This window comes from Stegodyphus dumicola, chromosome 3 (genome assembly GCF_044657685.1).
Source record: "Stegodyphus dumicola isolate Sdum_Otavi_A_Nest chromosome 3, ASM4465768v1".
Taxonomy (NCBI): domain Eukaryota; kingdom Metazoa; phylum Arthropoda; class Arachnida; order Araneae; family Eresidae; genus Stegodyphus; species Stegodyphus dumicola.
The window spans coordinates 178,428,052-178,433,209 of NC_140770.1; the positions used below are offsets into that span (position 1 = coordinate 178,428,052).

Consider the following 5,158-nt stretch of genomic DNA (forward strand, 5'->3'; position numbering starts at 1 on the left):
ATTTATGTATGTGCATTTATGAATCAAAATACATGAGAAATCACAGTGAGAAAAGCACTGCTACCTTAAACTGTGATTATATATAACAAATGCAGTGAATTATAGTTAAAAAATAGTGAAAATATTTATATTTTTGAACTATTTCATATATAACATTTTCAGTTTCGCATATGTGGCAATTTAAGAACTTTTTTACGTATACCAATTTTTTGAAATATCTGCAAATTTTTGTATCTTCAAGGAAAGCTTATTCTTTCACCTTTAGTATATAAGTAATGGTAATTTACCAGATAAAATTACTTAATGGGGAATACAGAAAAATATCTAACCACTTACTTACCTTTGTGACTTCATCTGCAAAGAGACTAAAAAAGTAGTTCAGCTGAATCTGCTTATAATAAATATTTATAATAATGCTAAATTATGCAATATCTATTAATATGACAAATTTTTGTAAAGCTATTTATTTGGATGAAAAATAAACACATTCAGAAATTTATGGCACTATATTATGATTAACAGAGGAAAAACACTTTTCAAAATTCAAAATAGTTTTTATTAATCCAATTTATCACATTTTATTTGAATTTATGAAAAACAATCTTATATCCATGTATTCTTATGTATATAAGAACTCTTGATAAATTGGATCTCTGTCATTGCCTTTCACAGCACCTAAAATAAAAAAACACTCACAATTACTATATGTGAATATAATTCATAATTAAATTTAAACAAATGACTATTAGAATGCAAATTAAAGGAAGCATTTAAAATATTTTAACATTTAGTACCTATAAACAGAGTAGCAATTATTTGATTTTTCGATTATAATAAAATAAACATGGGGGATGCCTTTTAAAATTTTTTATGTCAGAAAATAATTGGTGCCGATCCTCTCAGGTGACGATCTTGATATAAAAAAAAGAAATGATTCGCCAAGGGTTACAGTAGAGTAAATTTTTACCAAAGATGTTCTACCATAATCACCATTTCAGTGGTTTAAACACTAGTGGAGCAGTATGCAAAGATGAAGATTTGAGTTTTGTTTACACAGCATGATGGTTTAGGCACTCCAGCCATTACAGTGAACAAAATTATAATAAACATAGCCACAATAATTGTCTATAAATATTGATGTATAACACTGCATTAACTAATATATTTCTTATGCTAGTATATACAGAATCCTTAATCAAAGGGAAAATCAGAAGACTGTGCATGCATTTTCCTTTAACTGAAACATGGATTTGACCATACAAATCTCAGTCTTACGGGACATGCCACAGATATGCAGATAGACAGTAAAAAGTGCTTGTGTTGTTTTTATTTGTTAGATGTATGAAATAAATATACTTCTAGATTTTAATTTTTTCATTTCTTGTTTTACATTTGGATTACCTATCAAAAAGTAAGGAATTTTGATATTATTACAATATCGGAGTTAAAATAACAATTATTGGACATGTTAAAGTAATGAAAATTTTAAATTAGGTTAAAAAGTAACCCTTAATGTGGCATATTTTTGAATTAAACTCTTTCAACATTAAAAACAACAAAACGTCCCTCTTTATTAAGGACTTTAATTAACTAATTTTAAATATGGAGCTATGAATGAATTTTTTTTCTTGCATGTTATAATAACTGAAACAAAATTACTCTGATACAGTCAAAAATCCTAAATGCAAGTACATAAAATTTACTTTAGCAATTTAAAGAGATGAAACACACTGAACACATGAATAAATTTCTATCAAAGAATAATTTATTAAATTTGGTCCGTTCCATACTAAACTTTAACCATTAGATTACATTATTACACCATGTTATCAGTTTGAAAAGCAAGTCATACGCCAGATCTTGGATGTAAAAGAAATGCACAAAATAATATACAGATTATTGAAAAATGATGTATACCAATGTTTATAGATATGATTAAATGTAACAGAAAATTTACTGTCACAACCACATTTTTAAGTGAAATGTATTATTTTAACATTTTACAATATTTAAGGTATGGCATTAAATGCAACATTATGTGCCTGAACATAAGTTAGTAAATTAAAAAAAAAAAAAAAAAATAATAATAATCAAAGAATGAATGTCATGAAAAATTTCAAAAACAAGCAGAATTTAATTTAGAAGACCTTTAGACACTTAAGATAAATAAATTTGAGAATTCTTCACCCAAAATTAAATTATAATTAACTAAAACCTGTTTGACTGACCTTCTACAAAATCCTTCAGCTGCAGTTTTTTCTAGCTTGAAAACCAAATTCTTCTCCACATGGTAATAACATCTTAACCAGTTGAAATTCCTGCAGAAAGTTTGATAACACAGTAATAGAATTAATAGAATAGAAAAATTAACACAAAAGTATAGAACATCATTTAAACTTACCATTATTACAAATGTTGGTGCTTTTTGACTATCTGCAAAGCTGTGAAAATTGGCAAAATGGTTAGTTTATGTTTCATATCTACTGCTCTGTTCACAAGTAGTAATTCAAATAAGCACTTTATAAGAAACAAGAAATTTTAGGATGCACACACACAAAAATATATACATTGGGTCAATATTCACATATTTTTCATCCAATGGAATACTATTCAGAAATAAAGATTAAATATAAAGCATGTAAATACATGTGTGTGGTATGCATATTCATAGTTTGCTATTATCGTGTGCATACTCTTGCTGTTTTAGCATAATTTGAAGCTGTGAGGGCAGATGATAAGAAAGTATCAGAATTTTTCATGTATAAGAAAAGATTGCCCTGACAATAGTATCTCAATTGTTTAGCACTGACATTTACATAACGCATTAGAAATATATAGTAATATATGTATAATAAAAAGATAATTGCATATTATTAATTCATTTTTTTAAATGCCAAACTTTAACAATTCTTTCACATACAATTAAACAGAATTCTTTCACATGAACATCTAAAATCCATTCTTAACTAAAGAATAAATAATAAAACCATGTAAATTTCTTATCAAGCCCATCATTTCCAAAATGTCTACTTCTGAAAGTTCGCAGCATTTCTCAATATATCATTAAATTACTAAACTAAGCATCAATGATCGTCATGTTCGCTAATGTGGCAATATCTTTCACACTTCTTTGTTACCACAAGTAACAAGTAGGCTTCAATAAATCTTTAACTGTTACATGCTACTTTTGTCTAAAATTTGTACAAATAATAAAATTAAATGAGCTCTTTATAATATGCTCAAAGAAATAATTTTGTATGAAAATTTGTATATTATATATTGGCCTGATTAATGATTCAGGAAATAATTCGGGTTTTCAAAGTGCTTCCAATAATTCAGATTTCAGCTTGTGTCAAAATAAAATCTATAACACAAAGATAAGCAAATTTTCTTATGAACAATGCATTTTAACATCATTCAATCACTGGCAATCACACAGTACTGATTGCTTCAATAAACATTACTGTAACTGTGTTATTTAAAAGACTGTAATGTTTTAATTATTTCCTTAATTAAAACATTACAGTCTTTTCCTCCTCCTAACACCAAAAGAAAACCCAGATAAGAAATATAAAAATATCAGTAAAAATAAATTATATTATTGAATGACACTTTACATTAATTATACTTATGTATATATTATTTCATTATAAATTATTTCAAAATCAAAGAAGAGAAGGGGGAGAAACTTTAATATTCACATTTCTAAAATGATATAAACATTAATCATTTAGTACAGTTTGTTATTTCAGGCAAAAAGAATTCACTTTTCTGGATAGCATTTATATTTTCATCTCACTTTCAATGAAACATTAAGAGAAATGCATATAATTTAAACACCAATTTATTTTATTTATCAGACAGATTATGTCAACTCGAAAAAACCTATCAGTAAAATTCGGTAGTAATAATTCTGAATGTTAGGCAACTTGCAAGATTCAACAAAAATTATCAATACTTTTATTATAATGACAATACTACAGTAACATGAACATAAAATTAAACTGCATATAACTATAAAATAAGCCAGCATATAATAATGGTGCATTGGTTTCTAAAACAATGGGCTCGATGAAAAAATACATGTATTATGGTAGCTATTCATATTCTTCAGCTTTCCTAATATTCTCATGTTCACTTTACATAACTAAAGTATCTAAAATACAATAAAAATGCAAACAATATTTTCCTGCAAAACTTCCTGCAAGGTCGAATCTTAAAATGATATGCAGTTTGAAAAATGCTTAATCCTTTTATAAAATATTCAAAGAAGATTAAAAAAAAGGTACTGTTCTGTTATCAGAACCGGGTTCAGAATTGTATTTATGTATGCTTGTATATTTGTATGTCTACATATACACATCTATGCACATACTTACGAACACAGGTTCATACATTTCCGATTCTGGTCCCAATAACAGAACAGTACCCCCAAAAAAACTTGAATTACAAACTAGATTAAGATAATGTTTCAACCATACATATTTTGGACAAAACAATGCAAACTCTTATTTTTATACAATTGTTCAAACTATTTAACATAAATTTATTGCTGCAATAAAATAATAAGAAATCTGATCACACATATAATTTTGAAACTGAATGCATAAACTAGACTAAAAAAAATTCAGTCATAAACATTTGGATAGCAGGGCAAATTAGATATTTGAAAAGACAGCCAGCCATTGAGATACACGTAATTCACGACAGAATGGTAACATTTCATAAAGCTGTGAAACATTTAACTGTCAAAAATGACATAAATTCGAAAAGCAAAAAAAGTAAACATACAAGTATTGCAACTGAACTTACCTTTCATGCAACAAAAAATATCCATACAAGTTAACCTCATGGCGCAGCCATTTTGGATTTCGTTTCAAATCAGACAGATGTTTACGGATTTGCGGAAGAATACGAGGAACTAGTAGTTTGCCGGATACAATGTGCAATGACGCGAAAGAATATAGTTCTGTAGAACTTCCTACATTATTACGTAATAAACAGTACTATGTCCTAATTTTTTCTTTATCTAATTAATTAATTAATAGGGAAATAGGTAAATAATGCCGAATTCATTTTTAATGAAATGTAAAATTTTGCATGTATGGGACGACCACCTTCCATCCAATATTTCTGAGAATATAAACAAATTTTGGAA

General features: G+C 27.1%; 1 long non-coding RNA gene across 1 annotated transcript; it reads right to left on the bottom strand.

Moving 5' to 3' along the window:
- Positions 1-541: 541 nt before the first annotated feature.
- On the bottom strand, positions 542-4,869 carry LOC146998221 (uncharacterized). The gene is made up of 3 exons (XR_015040039.1): positions 4,813-4,869; positions 2,229-2,441; positions 542-675 (listed from the first exon to the last, which is right to left on the bottom strand). It is a non-coding gene; the product is annotated as an uncharacterized LOC146998221 (long non-coding RNA).
- Positions 4,870-5,158: the final 289 nt, after the last annotated feature.